The 23582-nt window shown below is 37.5% G+C and overlaps 1 long non-coding RNA gene across 1 annotated transcript in view; it reads left to right on the top strand.

Annotated features, from left to right (window-relative positions):
• The first annotated feature begins 1614 nt into the window (after positions 1 to 1614).
• LOC146768017 (uncharacterized) overlaps positions 1615 to 23582 on the top strand; it is a 30695-nt gene continuing 8727 nt past the window's right edge. Inside the window, exon 1 of the long non-coding RNA XR_014954455.1 lies at positions 1615 to 7040. This is a non-coding gene — a long non-coding RNA (uncharacterized LOC146768017). The remainder of the gene's footprint in view (positions 7041 to 23582) is intronic.

The raw sequence follows: 23582 nt of genomic DNA on the forward strand, positions 1-23582 counted from the left end.
CTTTAGAAAATGAGGCAGAAGGAGGCAGGGTTGGCTGATGGCAGTTGTGGTGAGAGCTGTGGTCCAGGAGCAGAGTCCCTGTGTGCCACTCAAGTCACTCTGTCCTGTCCTGTGCAATGCATGGTGAGGCTGAAATCCACCTCATCTCAAGCTGAAATCCATCTTGTCTTCTCTTCTGGGAAGACCTGAACCAGGAGGAGGGGATTCACCTCAGACTGGTACTTGGGGCTGGGATCAGTAAGTAAGGCACTCCCTCATTTGACAGACATAAAATCAGACTGCAGTTCCAAGTATTCTGCCTGCAAGACTTAATAGTCTTTATATTTGTGCTTCCTTTTCAGCAGTGTTGGTTTCCCCTGCATTTACTTTTCATTATGGATGGACAATAAACGCAGGCAATGTTGGCTTAGCCATGGTAAAGAAGCCTTTTCTCCTGCCAGCTTTGCAGCATTTGATTTATTCTGCTGTTTTTGAGCTACAGTCCTTTCTGTTCCAAACTTTGCAGCATTTGATCTTTTCTGTTATTTTTAATCTAATGTTCACAGAAGCAAGTCCTTTATTTGATTTTTCCCTGCTTTAACCATAGTGTGCAAATACAGATGTAGTCATGTCGATTTCATGTCAGACCAGTAGATAATTCCTAATTTTATTCCCCACTACCAATTCTATTCCAGTTTCTGTTCTATGTCTCCACAGAGGCACTCAAAGGCATCGTTACTGGAGAACTGCCTTTGAAAACTTGAAATAGACTTAAACAATTTTTCAGTGAATAGACAGACATTACTTCATATCTCAATAAAGTAAGTACTTTTTTGACATTTAAATGTCATTTTGACACACTCCTGACCTCTACATCTTTGTTCCTATGAAATATTTCTAGGGTGATAGCACATTTAAAACTATTTAAATCAATCTTAGAGGAAAAAAGAAAAGCCCAACAATTGTCTGACACGTTCTAGAGACAACTATTTTTTATAAGCACAGAAAAGTGGCGATTCTTGTTCAACATTAATATTTAATAAGGATTACGAAATTTATTTTGGTAAGTAAGAAATTTATTTGAACTTTGTGAACTCAAAAATTTGCTACAAGAAAAAAAAATGAAGTAACTTCTCAAGCTGAGGAGCAAAACTTTTTATTACTAAAGGTATTCTCTGAGTGGATAAAAAGATACTATTTTCTTTTCTAGTACCAGAAATTGGTGAAAGTTTCATCACAAATATTTTTCATCCCATGAAATCAATTAAAGAAAATTCAGTTTTCAGCAGAATTTGGCTTATCTTAATTCATTGGGGAGATGAGCAAGTCTTTGAGTAACATCTAAGATCTGATCTGTTCTCTGGATCAATCTGTGCAGAGATACAAATAGGACTGTTTTCAGGATTAGGGTCCTCATATTTTCACAAAGAGAAGAAGGGCAGCTAAAACTTGTAGCAACAGGATGAGATGGAGCCCTATGACTACTGGAAAGCAAAAATAAAACAGTAGTTAAGGACTATTTTTGTTTCCTTTAGTAGGATAACATGAAAAAAACCCTATTTGTGATTGTAATCCTTTAAAACAAAAGGAAAGAAATGTTTAAATATATAAAAAGCTGTAATGTAAAGTTATTATTTCAGTCATTTTAAGATTACATAGGAGTAAATATACATGGCAGGAATATTTATGAATGTATATCCTACTAAGCTGTGTATTTTATCTCCCATCTTTGCAACATCTTCCTGCTTGTCATCCAGTTGGCAAGTTTTACATTCTGTATGTGTTGGCAGGGAATATTTGCATTTTGAAGCAAAAGCCAATTTAAGTGCAATACATCTTTCTAAAAGATTTGGCTCATTTTCATAACCCACGAGGGCATGGAATGAGATAAAAATAGTTGGGTTTGCCAGTTTCTCTGAAAATGCCTTTGACCAGTAAGACATGTCTAGTAGTTATTAGCTGTTCTTGCTTTGTTCCCAAATTCAGGAAAACAGGCTGTTGTGAAAAGGTTAAAAATAAATCTCATATTGAAAAATAATTATTTTGACTTCCAGCAAAAAAAAATTGGAAAATATTGTAACACACTTTACATCAGGTTCATTGGAAAGTTTATACCCTTGAATGCTATTTTCCTCTTCTCTAGGATAACAAGTCTGGAGAGGAGGTATTTGTAGATTTGGAGAGGAAATGTTTGCAGCTGAGTTTTTCAGTAAAGTCCAGTGAAGCACTAAAGGCTCATAAATCTGCTCTGTCTCCACTGCTGTTCGCTGAGATGCTGTGGGGTGTCCCTTGAGACCTCCTCTGCACGTGAAGCAAGTTAACCTGGAGAAGTGGTTATCATGCTGTGTCCATATGCCACAGTTTACAGAGGAATAGGAACAGTCTGCATGAGAGAAATGATTAAGGCATCTCTGTGCCCTGGTAACCTTGTGTAGCCAAATTCAGATTGTTACAGCCCTGTGCTGTAAGCACACAGCAGCTGGGGCCCCATAGCACAAAAACTGCTGTGCTTTGGGAGCTGCTCACAGGTCAGAGCACGTGGGATCTCCTGCACTCCTGTTTCAAAGCCATGGACCTGCATTTACATTTTTGCCAGCCAACGTGGCTCAGGACACAGGTGACACAGCCAAACCTCACTTGCAGACATCTGCAGATAAATTATAGAGAAAATTCACAAATGTATTTGCATTATCGAATCATCCACTCAGTCAAGGGCTGTTGGAGAATTTTGGTAGAATATCCTGTGTTAATTCAAACTTTTGTGCCCAAGTGATTCTTTTATCACAGCGTGTGTGTGTAGAGTAGTTTTAGGTTGGTGCTCTTAGTAAATAGGAAAACCGCAGTGTATGTTGCTTGCAGATCCAAACTGCTGCAAGCAGTCACAAAGCACAACAGAAAGTCTTACAAATGAAACAAAAGAAGTCACCATGCAGAACATTTATGAAGAAGCAATTTAAATGTTTATGGGAGCCTATAAACTTTTTTATTATATAAAAATAGGTTTTCTGCTTGTCTGCCTCTGAGTAAGTCTTAAATAATACAATTTATTTTGGATGACTGATTATAGGACTCCAACTAAGGCAGTTTAAATCCCATCTCCTGTCGACTTTAGGGAGCGATATGATTTTCTAGCTTTGACTTCATATATCATGTTAAGTTTGCAAAACTACCACAGCCATAATACAGCAGGGCCCCAATTCTGTTAGTCCAGCATGTAACCATGAGATCTGTATTTTTAGTGTCTTTAAAGCAGCCTAAAGCACTGCAGGGTAAAGCTGTTCATCCAAGAACAGCAAGTTAATTTTGGTCACTTGGTAAATATATTTGGTTGTGGCTTGAAAGCAGGATGGCAGATGAGGGCATTGCTGATTTATTTGCAGAGGGATCCCTTCTGATATCGACCAAGGAGCTTTGCAGGGAATGCCTATTTCACTTGTTCAGAGCTGTGTTTGCAGGAAATTCCTTTTTTACTTGTTAAGAGTTGTTTCTTAAGCTCTCCATAGTTAAACTGGCAGGCTGGAACCAGAGGCAGTCTCTTCAAGGGCTGCACAGCCATATCCATGTAGCTGTAAAAGTACATTGCATTTTGTTATTATCTCTGGGTCTTGACAGATTATTTAGAAAGCCTGTTTCTATTAATGCATTTATAATGGACAGTGAAAGGCAGATGAAGTTTGGATAATTTTTCCTTCCTGTTGCAATAGCGCAAATTAAGATGTGCTTAACTTATAATGCACTATTTATGCAGTATTTATAATTCCAAGGATATCAAAACACCTTTTGGTCACCTTTTTTCTGTTTGAAACAATTAAAATAAGGTGAGGTGTTGCTTTATTTTCCCATCTAGGAGGAGATGCAAGCAGCCCTACATCTCCCTCACAGACTGGAAGCAAAAAGCACAAAGAGCTGATTACTGAGCAGTCCTTGGCATTCTGTGCTGGACATGTTTTCATGCTGCAGATCCCTCCGACTGCCATCTCTCTTCAAGCTGATCAACCTCAGGCTGGAGCTCTGTTGGGGGTGGGAGGGATGATTCCTCTCCCTGAGGACAATGACATTAGCAACAAGCAGTCAGTCATAAAAGATGCAACCAGAAAGGCAGAGGGGGAAAATGACAGTGGCCCTTCATAAATATTAAAAAAGCTTCTCTAAGACAGAAGCAGAAGTGTATCTTGACAGTGCCAGAAGATGAATGACTCTATATAATCAATTTCTTTTAGAGAAAAGATAATTTTTTCACAATCATTAATGTAGTATTTTGTCCTTTTTACTACCTTCCTCACTCTTGCCTCTTCACAGCCCTTCCCCCATTTTACTTGAGATTGGCTACACTGGCTCTTCTATGCTTTTATTCTGGTTATTCACTTTTTGTCCAAACTTCTTACAGCTCCCAAGGAGAAAAGAGCATCATGGAGGCATTGGTAGCTCTTTTGCCTGCTTTCCACTTCTTCTGCTGAGCATCCATTTAACACAGACAGTTAGGTAAATGCCAGTTACTCATTTCAATATATTTCAAACCTGAATATATTTGAGGTTTGTGGTTTATGTCTGATTAGGCAGTGAATGAGGTGCTTCTTACATTTATAGGTTAAAGGTTACAAGTAAACCTCTGTGGTTCTCTCTATATGCAGGTAGCACATCAGCTGTAGCTCTTTGTACTGGGGAGAGCAATATTTGAAGAAAAATTATTGTCATCACAAAATTCTGTGAGAGTAATCCTCATGTTTCCTTGGCTAGCCTAGAGGCAGGTTTTAAAGGACAGAAGATTCACTTTTGCCTTACATTTGCAATCCCCAGGCACATTTTGTCACCTTAAAATTATCCCAGAATGTTTAAATGAAGTAGTAGCTTGTATTCTTCTGAAATAGCTTTTGACACATTATCTTGCCAGTGAAGCCTGTGTTCTTAATGAGTCAAAGGAAATAATTTTCCAAAACCCTCTGATATTTTGCATGGGTATTCATCACCACCATTATCACCAGTCATCCTGGTGAGCAGAAGGGAAGCTGTGTATTAGTCACTGTGAAAGGTGCTAGGTTGAACTATGCATCACTACTACCTTCTACTAGGCTTTGAAATAGGATGGCATGATTTACATTTTCTTCCCATTCTGAAAAAAACCAGATGAAGGCTCTTTTCCCATTCTGAAAAAAATAGATGAAGGCTCTTTTTCAAGTCCACAAGCAGTCATCCTGCTGAACTGGCAGTGGTTCTTTGCCTTTCATTAGAGTAGGTATGAAGGAGCCTTTAGGTAAGGGAGCATCCTGTCCTTGCTAGCTCATGGGAATCAGCAGTTGGGATTTGTGATATCCACCTGCTGGAACATTTAGCAATCCCACTGGAGGGCCTGGTGAGACTCTGGCACAGTGAAGGAGCTGAGTTCCCCATCCTACCCACACTTCATTGTGCTCCTCCTCTCTAAACCTCACAGATGCCATATACCTGAAATGTCCTCAGCATGGTGACTCTGCCAACTCATGCAGCACTAAGACTGCCATTTGTCTTTGCTATTCCTACTGTAGTATTTGGTGATTTGTGCCATACAGAATTTAGAACCAACAGCAAAGCAGATAATAAATGTCTTTGTAAGAATGTCCAGAGAGGCCCCCCTTCAAGTGAAGTCATCTGCTCATTACTGTTCACATATCAATCTGAATCAGTGGATAAATTCTTAGATATTTGAGGGGAAACAGAAGAAATCCTGAAGCTCCTGAATCAGCAGGACTGCAAAGTTTATGTGCAGTCCCAGAAACACAGTTTCTGGCATTCTTAATTCTTAAATAGACGTATAAGTGTGTCATCACCTCCAGGACATTAAATACAAGAATTTTTCTCCATCCAAATAAAGCGTTTCTTTAAGGGTTTTGCTATATCATGTCCTAGGAGCCAAATAGGTCTCAAACCTGTATTTCTCCACTTGAACTCTTGATGCCATTATTATGCCAGATATTATCTGAGAGGGATTTTGTAGTGGTCAGAAATAAGTCATATCAAATTGAACTTTGAAGAATTTGTTGCTCAGAAAAGAATTATTCAAAGAACCAATCATCCTTTGCTAATTTGATTCTTTCCTTGGCTATAATTTAGATAGGTAGCCACAAAAGGTGCAAGTGATAGGTTAAGTGGTGATAAAATATTAATTTATTCAATGTAATAAAATACTCTTTCAGGTATATAAAATTCTTAGGTGATGATGTCAAACAACAGCAGATATGTGTTCTTGACTAACTTGAGGCTTATAAAAAGATTTATAAGAACAATTTTAAACTATCCTACATTGCTACAGATGCAAGTATTATAGATACTTGTGATTTTCATTTTTACAAGTTCCAATGTTGTTACACTTTGCTATACTGATTTCATAACCTGGATAAACAACTCCAAAATCTTGATCACCTGTTGGAGAATCAGAAACGGTGATTATCCTTTAGCTAATGTGCACAGTATCTTTATAGTCATTGTGCTAAAATTACTGTTATTGTAGTCATCTATTATTGCTGAAATGCCACAGGACTCTTCAAGGCTGTGGATGGAGCTCAGTGAATGATGAACCTCTGATTATCCCAGCCTCTTGCTTGCCACCACTTCTGCACAGGAATTAACAGGAATCAGAGCCCTCTACCTGGTTCATCTCTTTTGCAATTATGTAGAACAAACAAAAAACAGTATTTTTTTAAAGTTTATGTTTTGGTTTAACCAGAAAAATGTTTAACACCTATTCTTAGAACTAATCTCTCTGAGACAATAATCACATTGATGGCTTAATAATAAACCACATAGGATTGGAAAATGAATATTTATAAAATCTGACCAGAATGCTGACTACTCATGCAAAATAGCTCATCTCCCTTTATTACTTACTGCTCTCTCTTCCTCCCTAACACTCAGAATGTTTCTTCCATCTGTTTTACTTCATGAATTCCTGCTATATTAACCATATTTCTCTGCTCTGCAGTGAAAGTGAGAACTTCCTTTGACATCCTGTCTTCGTGGTGCTGCCATTCCTGTTGAATGCAGTCTCAGTGATTTGTGCTGGCTGGATTCACGTGTGGCATCTCATTGTGAGTACTTATCTAATAAACAATTTACAGATACCTCAGTGAAATCAGCATATCACTATGAACTTCACATATACTGCATACATTGAAAAAATTGTCAGAAATGAGCTTCAGAAATGGTAGTGAAACCCTCATCTATGCTGCTGCAGTAAGGAATTTCTGCCGTCTGCTAGGAGAGAAGGAGAAAAATGTAAATGAAGAAGAAGAGAAAGCTGTCAGAAGACACCAGAAATGATAGTATTAGTTGGCTGCCACTCCTCATGAGGAATTTTTGTGGTCTGGGATTCATTCTCTTAACTATTGAGACATTCTGTTGAGTGACACTGACTGTAATCACTTAAGCCCTCTACCAAAACCACCCAATTGTAGCTTTTGCCAGCACTAGGGTTCTACATGTGTAAGCAGAAAGCAATCACTCTTCACAATGCTCCTAATTAACTTTTCTTATATAGATAAATCTAAGAGTGTGCAATGATTTGGTGTGAGCTTGGGTGGGAGGACATCCTTCTATTACAGGGCAATAAAACAGAACTAAAGGAAAGAAACAAAACAAGAAAGTATGGATTGTATAGAATATAAATACATTTATAATCCACTGTCCAAATAAAATATTAATTGATTTACACTGGATTAATGCCAATATTTTAACACACTTGCAAGATAAGGCTTTGGTAATGGTGCATTAGATGGATCTATTGATGTAATATTTAACAGTAGAATAACAATCCTAGCCATATAATAAGACATAGCCCCACAAAATAATGACAAATGAATGTGTAAATTCAGTAAATTCAGGAATAACAGGCCATTTGAGGTTTTTGTTTAGGTGATGATTTCTTGAAATTATCTCAGTGATATCTGTCATTCATCTTGCACCTGCTGAAACAAAATAGTTTGTGAGTTGGATAAGAAGCTGCTGAAAGTTATGCTTTGTTAGATCTATTGATTTCTTCTGTTGAACTTGCATCGTGTTTTATGTCTGTGGCACAGGGGTGCAGCTTTCTCTATTTTAACTTCAATAAGTGCCACTTGACTGTTAAGGAGACAAATAGACAAAGACCCATTAAGCACCTAACAGGAGTCAAGGGTGTGTAAACAAACCTGATAGAGAATGATAAACACTTTCCCAGCTTGGAATCATGTTGGAATAATGATAGAATTAACGTGAGGGGATGCTTGTGTAAAGAACATTTTTTTCCACAAAACTGGTGGCCTATCAAAATCAGGAAACTTCAAGAGCAAATTTATTTCTAACTGGTATGATTTCCTCAGTATTTATAAGCTGCAGTAACAGCCAAGTGTTTCTGAAGGTGATGAAAAGGAAATGATGAAGGGATTTATTCCAGTAACACACACTTCTATATCCAACACTGTAGCTGTTTAATAACCATGACTTTACATAATTGGGCCTGTATGGGTAATTTATCCTCACCTAGGAATGAATCTTGCAATGGTGCAGTGACCAAGCAGTTCATCATTCAGCTCACATGAGCACCCTTCTTTTCAACTTTTTAGTAAACACAAGCTCAGCTTTTGGAAAAATCCTGAGAGACTAGAAGAGCTAAAAACCCAATGTGTTTGGATGGGACACTGAACTCTGAAGAACTGGAGTCTGCACCAGCTGTGCTGTGGGATTTGCACTGCTTCACTTAATCCCTCAGTGCGCAGTCACAGCAAGGGTGCTGAGCAGGAGCTCCATCCTGGATTACAGCCCTGAACACAATGGGACATTAGTTAGGGGTGAGATCTCTCTGGGAACTGTAATCTGAATAATCATTTCCTATTAACCAACCTGAAACCCAGAGCAATCTTTCTTGATGCATCGCTGCTAAAATCGGTGTGCGAGAATGAATCTTGGCTGTCCCCGTATCTTCCCTTTATCCAATAAAGCAATTTACAAGTTAGCTGCCATTCCCTCACTGCTCCTCAGGACTCAGCAGCCTGAAAGAGAAGGGAGCCTGTAATTTTACATTCATATTGCAAAATCTTAGTCCAAACAGCACCATAAATATTTGTATGGCCTTTCTTAGTAAGAAATATATTTGTTCTCTTTTCAAATGTTCTTTAGAGGAGGACTTGAATGAGACATGTGAATTGCACTTCGTGCCAATATGAAGTGCTGAATCCCTTGTTGTCTAGAGCTGGATGGACTAAAAACAGAGAAGTTCTCTTTCTTTCATACAAGATAGAATGTCAAGTAGAATTCTGTGTTTGTGCTAGAAAAATATATGTGCTGCACTTAAAGGATTCCAAGACTATGAATAATTTTTTTTTCTAAAATTTCTGGTCCCAACTTTTTTATAAGGAAGCACACTTCCAAAAAAATAACACAGGAAGAGCAAGGTTGCAAACTGATTGCCTTAGTGAAGGAGCTTAAAATGATCCTTCTTCACACATCTTCTGTCATTCCAGGTCAGAGTATTTGTTTGATTAGTTCTTTTACATCTGAAATGCTTTCCTTAGTTTTAAATTCCTGTTGGAGTGAAGTAAAAATTTCCCCTTTTCTATGTCTATGTTCTGCTTTCTTAACAGTGGTTCTGGTTCATGATGACCTGTAACTATTCATTTAGCAAGCAGTACAAAATGCTTGTATATTTACAGAAATGAGTTCCAGGAGGGGATTTAGCAGCTTTTTCCTTCCCAAACCACAGACTCTTACAACAAATTCTGCTTGCTTTTCTCTGCTTTTCCCTATTTGCTTTTTACCCCTCTTAGACTTGATAAGCAAGTCTTTCCACAGTTTAAGTTGCAGTAATTAGTTCTGAAGCATTTTTTTTTCTCTTGTATAATTTTTACTTGAATATTACTTTCTCATGTACACTCTTAATTTTTTTTATTATTATTTTTGTAGTGGCAAGAGTTTTATGTGATGATGTGGGACTGCATTCTGCAAATTTATTGTACAGGAGTCACAGACATAAGGAGAGGATATTTGAAATTTTCCACCCATGGCCTAATGGATGATTGGATGGATAAATGAGAAGGTTTTGCTGTTACAACATAATGAAAATTAATGACAGCCAAATAGGATGACAGCCTCTTAATGGAAGTAAATTTGATGCAAAGCCAAGTCCTAGTACCCTCCTTTGCAGGGGCTTTCATTCTACCTTAAGTGATTTCTGGGTCTGTGTTTATATCTGTGTGATCTGGCTGATACTGGGAGTGAGTTTTCCTGTATGCAAATAGCTCAGCAAATCTGTCTGCTGACATCAATCAATACACAAGTGCTAAAATTCCCTGTTTTCTGGGTAACTTAGTTATATCCTCGTATATCTGAAAATCGACCCCAAAAATCTGAGTAGTTTTTTTGCCTTCATTTGTTATTTTTTATTAGATAACAATAATAAAAAATAAAATTATAAAGCTTTCCTAACTTGGCAGCATTGATACACTCCTAACATAATTAATCTAAAAGGAAATAGCATATTCTAAAAATACAACTCTAAAATCACTTCAGGAGAATGTGATTCCATTGCTCCAAGTAGAGGAGAAATGTTAGAATGCTGCTTTCTGCCTTAAATTGATGATGCAGAGTAGAGCAGGTGGATATGTCAAGAAAAAGGATGCAGAATTTTCTTTTGGAAATCAGCTATCAGTCAGTTTGTGTTTCTCCAGTGCTTTCCTGTCAGTTAAATAATCTGGAAAATTTAAGAGAGCTTGCTTAATTTATTAGTAGCTAAATTTTATCCAGCCAGCCCAGTTCCAGGCTCCCATACTATTCTGTTATTTATATTGATTCTGGTCTCAGAAGAAGTATGAGCTGTAACAGAATGATACAAAAGATAAACTATTTCTATAAGACATAAAGGTGAGGCCTCCAAATACAACCCGGCCCAACAATTCGGAATGTTAGGGGAAGAAAATCCCTCTGGGCAAATCTTTTACTTTATTCTTTCACTGAAGCGTCATGTATTGCCGCCTTTAAAATATATGACTAGTGGAATACCTGGCCTGGAGAGCCAAACAAGACCAACAGAATTTCCTGGAATCTTTGATTTTAAAAATAAACTTTTTCATCTTTCCACAAGTGTGTGTGTGTGGGGGGATTATTTGTTTTAGAGAGAGACTTGAAAGAAAATCATCTGTGTGCTTTGTAGGTGACTCATCTGCTATGGCTCACAATGTAATAAAAATTTCACTCTGTTGTGGCTCCTGTCTGTTTCCCATTTAAGTTGTTTTCTATTTTCTGAGGAAAAAAAAAAAATTCCTACATGCATTTTGGAATAAAGCCATTACATTTTCTATAGCAAGTCCATACTTTAATACAACACGGATGTCTGAGAGCACTTGTTTCCTCTGAGGCTTCCATTTCAGGCAACACCAGCTTATGCTCTGGCTGGACTTCATGGAAAAAGTTATTTTACTGAAGTCCTAAGTTAGCTACATGTTTTACCTACCTGTGAACCACAGGGCTTCTGTTTAGATAGTATCTAAAGGGTGTCTTCTACAGGAAATTTTTCAGAGCAGGATCCAAGATGAATCTAAATATATCTCATCAGCAATCCATCCATTAAACACAATGACCAATATCTCAATTTAGGTGTCAAAGGATAGCTATTAAAAACCCTTCTTTCCTGGAAGTGATACAGAGCCACATACCACTTGTGGCCTAAGAAATTCGTTCTTACAAACAGCTTTTTAAACTATAATGCTTAATCACAAAGAAGGAACCTTGACTTGTAATGGACACTTGTATGCACTTTAAAAACCTAAGGGACCAGAAATTGTAAGTAGAAAAAAGGAGAGCACCTTTTTCTGATGCCTCAGACACATAAGGTCTTTTTTGGATCAGGTACCTTTTGTTTATTTTCCTGTCCCAGCTAATGAAAGAGTAAGAATGCAAAATGAATAAGCCCACCTCATTATTTCAAGTTGGAGACTTTCAGTTTGTCAACCACACTGGAGGGAAACATAAAATTCAGATATATTTTACAGAAAAATAAGATTATCTTTGTTTTAATTACAATGCACTGAGTTTGGCCTAGTAAATGAAAGAAGACTCTGCCTGTTAAGCTTGAATTGGAAAGAACCAAATGAAAGATACAGCTGAGAAATATTCTTTTCTAAATACAGCAGCCTGTAAGAAAGAAGAATATATTTTTTTGAAAAAAATCCTTGTTTTATTTTTTTGAAGTTAGGACATATTCAGCCACATAATGCTCCTAGAACATTCCAGATAGCAACATTAAAGACCACAGTTCCAAATATTTTTTAGGCATAGCTGGAACAAAAAGCACCTAAGTACCCTGTGAACATGGGAAGGGACCCATGTTAAAGCAATCCATGAAGAACTGCAGTCCATGGGAAGGATTCACTTTGGAGAAGTCCATGGAGGACAGTTCTCTGTGGGAGGGGCCCCATGCTGGAACAGGAAAAGAGTGTAAGAGTTATTATATTCTATCCTGAGCAGAAATGAGTGGCAGAGACATCATGTGTTGAACTGATCACAACCCTCTTTCCCTGTCCTCCTGGGCCTCTGTTGAGAGGAGGAGCAGGGGTAGAATTCAGGAATAAGGTTGAGCTTTGGGAGAAGGGAAGGGTGGCAGGAAGGGCGTTTTAAGACCTGGGTTTATTTCTCATTAGCCTACTCTAATTTGATTGGTAATAAATTCAATTAATTTCCCTAAGTCAAATCTGCTTTTCCCATGATGATATTTGGTGAGTGATCTCTTCCTGACCTTGTCTTGACCCACAAGCCTTTCATTGGATTTTCTGTCCCCTGTCTAGTTGAGAAGGAGAATCACAGAACAGCTTTGGTCAGCATCTGGCATTCAGCCATGATCAGCCCACCTCAGTTATTCAAGCAATATAAGAATGATCTTGAGCTTGACCTGAACACTTAAAAATTTCAAATAAACCCCAAAAAACTAAAAGATTTCTAACTAGAATTAGTATTCATTATATGCACTCTGCTTGCCCTTTAGAGGCTCTGATTAAATCAAGACCTTTATTTTCCTTTGGCCATACACTCTGACATGCATCCCAAGAATTAACAAAATTATAAGGGTATGAGAGACAAAAGGTGGCTGAAGAATGCTACTATTTTATAGGAGGGAAAACACCAGCATGGAAACTTGTTAAGTGATTTGTCTGAAGTAAAATCAGGTGTGAAAACTACCCAGGCTTAATCAGTCATAGAACACTAGTACAAAAAAATTCCTCTTTCAAATGCTCCCTCATTTTGGAATTTGGGTTTGCTGTTTTGCTTCTATTCATGAACTGAAAATACCAGGCTGTAGGAGAAATTCCGTTCATATGAGCTGTGGTTGAAGTCCCAGGCCTCTTTTGAGCAGTTGATAACAATAGGGATATAAAAGGCACCATTTAACCTGTTGGAAAAGAAGGGATGATGATACAAACCCATTAAAAATTACACATGGGTAATGCTGTAGTCTTTTTAAAGGAAAAGATTGGTATCAAAAATGCTGCATTGAATCCTAGGAATTGTGTTTCCTTGAAATAGAGAGAGAAATCTTCTGTAGGATTTGGGCTCCTAATAAAGTACTCCAATATAATTTTAAGTAATTAGGAGCTATCCTGAAAAACTGCAAACAGTTTCTGAGAGTTAATTTTAAAAAAATAAAAAAATATTAGATATTCATTTATTATTATAACAGTGATATTTCAGCAGCAGAAAGACCTGTCTATAATTCTCTGTCAGAAGATTTGAAACATGTATTAGAAAAAAACAAACCTCTAAACTTAGACTTAACTATAAAGAATATAGTAATTCAATTAATTTGGTCGATTTTTCATAGCCTAATCTGATAGTATGGATTTATGAGATATAAAGAGAAGTCCTAGCCAAACCATTGGAAGCACATTAAGAATCAAACCTTTGTTTTCACCTAACAGCCAGCATTCAAACATGAGTGTCACTAAAATGTCTTCAAGCTTGATGGTTGATTCTCAGTCTGGATGTGAACAGGTAGCCAGGCATTTCCAGAAGGTTTTCAAACATTGGCTGCTTTCATTAATCAGAAATTAGAGTGACACTTCTTAACATGCTATGCAGAGTTAACCAAATGTTTTGGAAATTTCAGATGCCAGCTACTATGACAGGGTTCAGCTCCAGGTTTCTGCTGAATCAACAAGCTGAAAACAGATCCTTCTATAAAGCCCTTTTTATTAATTTTATTAATCCATGCACCTGGGGTTTGAGAAATATAGTGAATTTAGAATTAAATTAATTTCTATTCTGAATTCTGAAGCTATATGGATAACATGGTAAACCTTTGCTCTGCTCCTGCAGGAGCTTGGAATGTACTTATTTTTGTAATTCAACATGAGATTTTTACTTCTGGGGCTGTATGTTGGGAAAAATAAAGAGGAGAGTAATCCATGAGCTCCCTCAGTTTGAGCTCTCTGTCAGACAGAAGAAGGTGGAGATAGAGGTATTTTTCTTTGCCATTTTTTTCGTTTCAGTGTTAAGGAGCTGTTTAAGCTGATGGACTTGAAGCTTCAATGGGAATGTGCATTGTAGGAGTTAAGGATACCAACCACCAAAGCAAATTTTTTCTGCAAGTGCAAATTGACAGCTTTTATTTAAAAAATGTTATTTGCCATAATAATCTGAGCAGTATGAGGCTAAATGTAATGGCTTGAAGTATTTTTTTCTCTCACCATTACAGAAAAAGGAAGTGGTTGCTTTTACAACGTGAAGTAGCTATTAAACTAAATTAATAGATGTAATATGTCTGGGTTTGTAGAAAGCTATTTGACAAAGTTTCCCTTGATAGACTATTGTTAAAGTTCTCTAAATATGGGTGAGGTAATACATTATTAAGATGGATAAGGAATGGTTAGAAACCAGAGACATGAATTAAAGATATCTTTTATTCATAGGGGCTGGATAAAGAATGAAACCCCACTGGGCTCTAATTGTGTCAACACTGTTTAATACTTGATTTAACATTTTCAACAGAGCTGTACCATGGTCTTTCTTTATATCTGTGGGTGTTACTCGAAGAAATATAACTCAGTGAACTGCAGCATTTATGGGTTTGAAGCAATAAATGGGTTCCAGAGCAGTGAATCAGACCACAGAGGATAATTTGCATCAGAGAAGTGAATGTCCACATGGACAGAATTTATACTTTAACCAGCCAAACACTGGTACACATGGAAACACAGAGACAGTAGTTAAAGTATGGGTAGCAAAACTTCCCAAAACGTACTAAAGCAGTACCGAGTGAAATTACCATCCCTGGAAATGTTCAAAAATATGTACATGTGGTACTTAGAGACATGGTTTAGTGGTGGACTTGGCAGCTGATGGTTGGACTTGATCTTAAGGGTCTTTTCGAACCTCAAGGATTCTGTGATTCTAAAGCAACACCAGAGAGTTTTACAAGTGTAAGCAGAGCCAACATTTTCACAGTTGGGCAGCACTGGCAGTCTTGGGGGAGGAGTCTTTGGAGTTGTTGTGCTGATGACAAACTGAAAGCATCCTGTCATGGCAACGCTGAGCATGGCACATGCTGTCCTCTGTTGGCTCTCGCAGGCAATGGTGACCCTGCCATGTACAAGTGCTTAGACCAGGCTGTGGCTCCTAAAAGTGAAGCTGAAAATTTAGATGAAGACCACAGGTGTTCAGCCTCCCACACAAACCCTCTTAGAGAGTCAGCTGCAGTCTAAGCCACTGTCATACCTGGTCTATCATAAACATGGTTGAAATCCCAGTGAGGTCTGGAGACTATCACTTATGGATTTGGTGGAGCTGGATCATGTTTCTTGTGACTTCTGTAGCAGTTCCAGACAGCTATCTGTGTTTCCATGCTGAGCTACACAGGTAAGACAGATTTGAAAGGAGTGATTTTCACGGAAAGGAGTGATTTTACAGAAGGAAGACTCTGCACTAGATTCCTCACAAGTGAAGTGATTGCCTGACAGCTCTCAAGAAAGCTTTCTAGACGTTTAATTTTTCTATAATTTCCTTAATAAAAAAAACCTCTCCTTTTATGAAATGAGATCAGCTATACCAGCTTTTCAGACAATTTACATTGCTGATATTTATTCACGTAGTACACAGTGACAGTTCTTGAAAATCAAACCAGCAGTTGTGTTTGATCCACAGCAGTGTCTGAAAACAGTGTGTGTCATCTAAACTGGTATATACAACCTCCAGGGGTGAGGTGATGTCTGAACTTTAAGGACACAATTACTCTTGCAGAGATTGTGACATGAATATTTTATGTGTGGCTCGGGATTTTTTTCTTTTTTGTGCTCAAAAGACAGTGAAATGTAATTTGAATGCATGCTGTCAGATGAGTGACACCTATGGGAAAATTATAGCAGAGAAATCAAAGTATGAGACAGAAAAACCCTATATTTGACCAGAGAGGAGGAGATAACACAGTCATTAATAAAATAGAGAGGAGTTTTGGTACTTAGTGCCAGCAGTCCTGTGGCACCTAAATGGGAGAGAGACAGCCACAGGAAGAAGAATTAATATCGCTTTGTCTCTTAAATTTTTCAAATGTTTCTGACATTTAAAGTGGCAACTCCCTTCTGGTTCAAGTATAACATGGATGTACAGAAGAAAACACTGGAAGAAGAAAATTAGGCTATAGAGAATTTGGTTGAATTTTGCTTTTCAATGTTTATCTTTAAAAAAATCTTGTTTGCAAAAAACTGTAAAAAACCCCAATGTCATAGTTAGGGACAGGGTTACCTGGGGAAGTATTTTGGATGGATTGGACCTGGTAGAGACAGCAATGTGTCCCAAAGCACGATTTTTCTCTGCTGTGTATTCATGACCAAAGTTCTTGGGTGATTGTTTTCATGAAATGGAAATGTTCTCTATGTTCCTAATTTTTTCCATTTCACCAATGCCAGTGATACCATTGTAACTGAAAGGAAGTTAATCAACCTGATAAGAGATGAAAATTACATTACAGCTGGATTTCCTCTTCCTTAGCCACAATGTACATATGTGGACTGTATCTCATGTCAGTAAGAGAAAAACACTGACAGAGCCATGCACAGACTGCCCCAATTAGCTGTGTGTTCTATGAGTACAGCTTCTATGGAAATATTGGAATATGTGCTCCTTGTTGCCCATAATATTCTGACTGATTACTGAAATCCAAGGAGGTGGACTTGACCACACCAGATGGAAAGGACTGAATTGTGGTCTCCCTGGATAAAAATCTTAAAAATGGAGCTGATCTTTAAATCAATGGGATGGGGGACAAAACCATCTTTCTTTGGCTTTGCTTTAAAGCCTCGGTTTAAGGCAGTGTGAGCTGGTTCATTTGGTGTTGCTTGCAAGATTTGTACAGGGAATAAAAGCAAGACACTGTTTGTGGGCTTGGCTGGAATTTGTATGGGGGAAAATACTGACTTAGTAACATTAAGAAGGGGAAATTTCAAGCACATGCTTGGATGTCTCCTTGGAGCTCCATGGTTAAAAATCAAACTCACCAAGGATTTGAAGCACTTCCAGGGTTAGACAGGAGTTGAATAATTTATGTGTAAGGAGGCTTTGGTCATCTGAATTTGCATCCCAGCTGAGCAACAACCACAAGACATAAGGTCCAGCTCCTGTGAGGTATTTAGGTGCTTAATGCCCACTGGTTGCTACAGGAGTCAGATGTCAAAGTACATTTGTAGATGTCAGCTCCAAAGTTCATTGTGTTTAGCTCAGCTAAAGAGTATGAGAATTGCCACTGTATGTGAAACAGCATTCTAGGCTGGATTGTGTGTCTGTGCTTAGTGCCCACCTGCTGCGCATAGTCCTGCTCCCAGAAATATTTAACCCACACTCTGTTCTTTTAGAGATAAATTATTGTTTTCTTTACATAGGATCAGGGATTTCACAGTTGAAAGCTCAATAATGTATCCTTTAAAAATAATACTTTGTGCTGCATCTCCACACCTTTTTGCTAACACTGGTCTCAGCCAGGCACTCCTCCAGGTATTGAACTCCTCTGCTTATAGAGCAAGTTACAGATATAGGAGCTGGCTGGATCAGTCCCACCCTTATACCCCCCCGTGAAGTAAATTATTATCCTCTTGTTACACACAGGGAGACAAATGTAGACTGGGTTTGATTTGTAAGATAACAGCACTGGGGAGCTGCTCACAAAATCAAGGCCATATTTCAAAACAGATTCTATTTGTTCACCGAGATCACAATTTTGCCAATGCAGTACACTGTGAAAAAGGAATTAAGTAATAGTCTGGCAGTGATCTGCACTTTACTGGGATTAATATGAATTAAATCTGTTTTTATACTGAGGTGCAAAAATTATTAAACTCATTAAGAACGTAACTTTATCAAGAACCAAATGGATACCACAAAGATTTTCATGTAAAAATCTTTACAGTAAGTTTGTTTCAAAATATCCTTGAAAGGAATGAAAAGGATGTTCTTTCTCTGTAGTTATATTTTGCTTATTATTTTTCAGAAGAAAATGTATGACATTTAAGAGATAAATGCATCTTCATGACACTAGTATACTTAGAAGTTTTCTCTCAGCAATATAGTTTCTTCAAAGTTAGGACTCTGTGACCTTTCTGGATGGTATAAAATTTCTGTTGATTGCTATGACTTTCCTAAAAGAGCAATTCTTAATTCTCAAGCTTTTTTGAAAATTTTATATTTTGAGCTCTTTAGAGTCTGAACCAGCTTATTTCTTGCTGTTCTACACACAATCATCTTGATTTTCCTGGGACTAACACCCTCAAAAGTGGGCTTGTGAGCCCACATATTGATCTTCATTCTGGAGAGGAGTCTAAATAAATACCACTTAAAAAACAAGTAGCATCTGAAAAATTACTCTGGTCAGAAATTAGTAGTATGGATCATCATGTGTTAGCTGATCCTTGGTGAAGAATTGTATCATTATTTTTAATACACAAGCCTGTGAAATTACACTTACTATCTTAAATATTTACCCTAATACCCCAAAACTCCACTGGGAGGGCCTGGCTTCCACTGGAAGGGCCTCTCTGAATGAAGTTCATGGGGTTGTCTGGGCAATTCTTTAAGCTGTCATTCATCAGCCACATTAGAACAGGGGCTCTGACTCTTCAGGGGCTCTCCAGACTGCAGTTGTGCCCAGATTCTGGGCTAGAATGCAAATCTATCCTGTTGGTAATTCCACATCCAACCTATGTCCTTTCTGTGGGTCTTCCCTGTGGTGTCTGCACACAAGACTGGGATTTGAGAAAAAACACATTTATTTGAAAGCTGCCAATGAGCAAAAGTCTGTTGTGGTTGTACTGAGGGTTTCCAAGCATAAATGGTCCTATGGACTTAAAAACTGTGTCAGTCTGAAATTTCTTCACTATGCACTTGCTGGGTCTTTTTGTGACTTTGCTGACCAGTATGTGTTCTCATCCTGGGTCTTGCTGCCAGTGGTGGCCAACAGAAGGTGCCTGGGGACTGCAAGTCTCTAGCAACACCTCCTGCTTTACATTCATGACAAGAATTTGCAGCTTAAGGACCTCTCCAGAGAGATTTAGATAAAACTTTGAGTTTAAAAGCCCTACTGGAATTCTTGTCCGTGATTTTATACATCATCTCCTTGAGATCCTGTAAATGTTTAGCATTCCTGTAGCAAGGGTTTCCAGCAGTTTAACGACACATTCAACAAGGATTCACTCTCTTTCTTCAGTGTGAACTTGATCCCTGGGAGTGTCAGCTAATAAACTGCACTTGATCCATTGGAAAACAAAATAAACAAAAGGTTTTTTTGGGATATTTATGGGTTTATATGCCTCTGTCACATATTTGATCTTTGCCAGGCTGAAGAGTCCTGGAAAATCCATTAATTTTTTAATGGAAAATATTCCACACCTGTGATCCCTGTTCTATGAACTTTTGCCAGTTCTGTCTGTTTGAGATGAGGCAAATAAAACTGCATATGCAGTATCTGGGTGCAGTATGCATTTAAACATTCAGCATCTCCTGCAGTTCCTGGCAGCTTCTCCATCCTGAATAATTTACTATTTGCAAATAGTGATACCTCATGTCTCATTGATAGCTATTCCTAAGTTGCTTATAAAGGTGATGAACAGTTTTCTGGCCATTTACTGATCATTTACCTTCCTTTCACTGAGCTTTACCCAATTATATACCCATGCAAATATCATTCTTCAGACACTGTTGTTATTTTCTTAAGGACATTTGGTGAAGGCCAAAACTCTTCTGAAAAAGCAACAGTCAAGCCCATGTCAATACACTTCTCAACTTCTAGAAGGTTTAGATTTGTGAGCAGGACTGCTCGTCATAAAAGCCACATGGCTCTGTCTCAGTACCAGGGAAAATGGTTCAAATCAGCATTAAATAAAAAATTAACTTCTAATATAGAACCTATCAAACCCAGATGACATTTGATTTGCAGAAACAACAAAAAAAACCCACCAAAAACAAACAAACAAACAAAATACTCCAAAAAAACCAAAAACAGGACAAAGCAAGTAATATGATGGGAGAAGAGTCTTTCAGCAGAGCTGATATTATATAAATTACAGAGGATTAAGAAACATTTCATAAGGAAACAGAAGTAGAAGTCAGGAAAATTTAACTTGAAGTAAATAAACACATATTAACCCACATAATCCACATAAACATCAATTACTGAGCACAACCACTATGTTCAGTAAGCAGAAAATCTCAGTGGGCGAAAACCTAAATAAATATCAGTGATAATAAGTATCAATTTCTGCCCAGCCTCCAGAAGAAGTGAACAATACATATTTTCAAATGAATGAAGGAAAATCAAACATATGACAACCTTATACTCTTCAGTGCTATTGATGCATCTGACACAATTTTCTAAGTGTCAGTACTTTTAAGATAATGGGACTAGCTAAAACAGTAGGAGGAAAAATAAGGCTTAGAAGTCCTTTTACTGCAGTGTTTAACGGTGTGAATAGGGAGAAGGAAAAAGAAGAGGCACATTTTAGAAGTATAAGGAAATATATTTGACAAGTAAAAATAAATTTTGGGATTCATTGCTGGAGGTGGCAAAATGTCTGTGATGGCCTTGAATTACTAAACGATGCATCCCAAAACAAGATGAAGGAAATAATATGGCCAAGATAATAAAGATATTTGACATCAATCTGTAATATTATATAGCTACAGATTAGCTGCAATAGGAATTTTTTTGTGAGGAACTTTTGTCTGGATAGTAGAGTATGGTGAGGTCCATGGTCTTCTATTTGAAGACTCCAAAGTAATAAATGCAAAATGTTTAAAACACTTTTATTTTTCAAATCCTAACTTAAACCCTCTAAATTATAGAAGAAGCTAGGCTATGCAATGTTTGTTCAACCATCTAGTTGTCTGCAATATTTACGAGTTTCATGGGAATAACAGTAAATGTCAGAAATAAATGTATGCCCTCATGGCCAAGTTACGGTGATTTAATTTTTCATGTGTCCTTTTTGGTGATATAAAGCTTAAAATGTTTTAAAATGCTTTTAGAGTGTTCATTGTTAAAAATCTTATGGATGTCCCAAAACTTGTATTTTCAAAAGATTTTGGAATAATGTAATATGCTAAAATGTCTGGGAATGGCTATGCAGCATTGTAAGGATCAGTCTGGCTTATTCATCTTCCAGACACTCTTTGAATGTGCACAATGAACCCAAATCCAGAATTCTGATTTCATTGTACCTGCTCTCTGACTTCAGAGGAAGACCTTCCTAAGGATGATCACAGTATTAGCTGAGCGATACAAGTGAGAGCTAAAACAGGTTTTCTTCCTTTTAAACAACTTTTCTATGACTCAGAGGCAAGACAAAGGATGAACAGAATACGGGAACTTAAGAACACTTTCTATGAGATGTAAAATGTTTTAACTTGGATTGCTTTTAGAGGAAACTTGTTTGGGAAGAGCTGAGGTCCCTTTAAAATGTAATTTTTAGGGAAAAAAACTGAAAAAAACCCAGTCAATATGCAAGTCCTGATTTTTCAACTTTACATACGAGTGAGTTACCAGGATTTCCTTGAAGAATATCATACTCTGATCTTTGTTCATTGATGTATGAGAGCTTAAAAGATGTACAAAGAGAACAAATAATTTCACTCCAACAATGATGAAAATAGGAGATATATTTTAAGGGACAGATTATATAAGTAAGTAGCCAAACCAGCCTCTATTTTCATATTAAAAAAAATATAACTTTTCCTTCCTGGGATTGTTTTTTGAGAAACAAAATTTCACGTTTGGGACAGCTGAGGTGGTTTGGATATTGCCCTCCCAGATCTGCACTATCTGTGCTGTTATGAACCAGAACTAACTTGTCCTATATCTGGACAACACTTCCAATTTTTTTCACTGTATGTTAAAAACAATCTGTGTGAATGATTAACAGAAGAGGCAGTCATGGAAGGCTTGTCCTGCCCTTAAAATATTGTCAGAATATGCTCACCTATCCAAGTTGCTTTGCAAATCAAGTGATGAGAACCTGCCATAGCTCAGCTGAAAGGTGCTCAGTTACATCAGTTTGATGGCTTGGGACCACCAACTGCATTCCTGCTCTCTGCACACAGAAAATACAGCCAGGTAGTAGTTCTTGGGTAGAGGAACTGAACATCCAGGTCTTCAAGCCTCTTTCCCCCCACGGACCATGGAGCACAGCCCTGTGCAGGGAGCCCTCACCAGCATCCCTCGTTTCCCAAATGCTGCTTTAGGGAACCCACCTGTCCTTGGACTCAGTGTGGCAGGCTTGAGGGAGGATGCTGCCATTCCTGTACCCTTCCTCCCTTCTGTAGACTTCTTGCCCTTTCAGCCTCAGTTCCCAGAAGAGAAGGATGCACTCTAGTTATCTGCTGTATTATTTAAGTGTAAAACCTGTATTTCTGGTGAAGTCTCTACAACAGATTGACAGCATGGTAGCTTTAACAGCTGTGTCTTAGAGAAATCATTTTCATCCCTGAGAATATTTTTGTAGTATTTCTTTTAATAATGCCATCTTAAACCTCTGCCTTAAAAAAAAAAAAAAAAAAAAAAAAAAAATAAAAAAAATAAAAAAAAATAAAAAAATAAAAAAAAAAAAAAAAAAAAATTAGAAAAGGGTTTTGGGGGAAAAATCCAGCGGCAAAAATAGAAAATTCTAAAATGTTTTATGACAACAGTTTAAAATGAAACTGTTTCAGCATTAAAAATCCATTAAAAGTTAAATGAAACCTCCCAGCACAAAGACAAATATCTAGGGATTCAATTACTGAAACTGCTTGCAATCCACTTATTTAAGTGGAAGATTCTTTTTTCAAGCTTACAAGAAAAAAGCATTCTGGAAATAAAATAAAGAAGCCAACGTCAAAGTTTCTGTACATCACAAAGCAATAAAGCAACTGACTATGATATTAACATATTAAACCGAAATTAACTATACTTTTCAAAGTGTTCTTTAAAAAGAAATTGAAAAAATGGTATGATGATATGTTCTTAGGCTTCTGATTAAAAATTGCAGTGTTCCATAGTTTCAGATTAATAAATTGAGTGGGAAAGTTGGTTGTCATGTCCTAGGCTTGTGCTTCTGGACCTAAGCCCATTCAGAATTAGAAATGGAGAATATTTGCTA

The sequence above is a fragment of the Lonchura striata genome, chromosome 3 (genome assembly GCF_050655825.1).
Source record: "Lonchura striata isolate lonStrDom1 chromosome 3, ASM5065582v1, whole genome shotgun sequence".
NCBI classification, from domain to species: domain Eukaryota; kingdom Metazoa; phylum Chordata; class Aves; order Passeriformes; family Estrildidae; genus Lonchura; species Lonchura striata.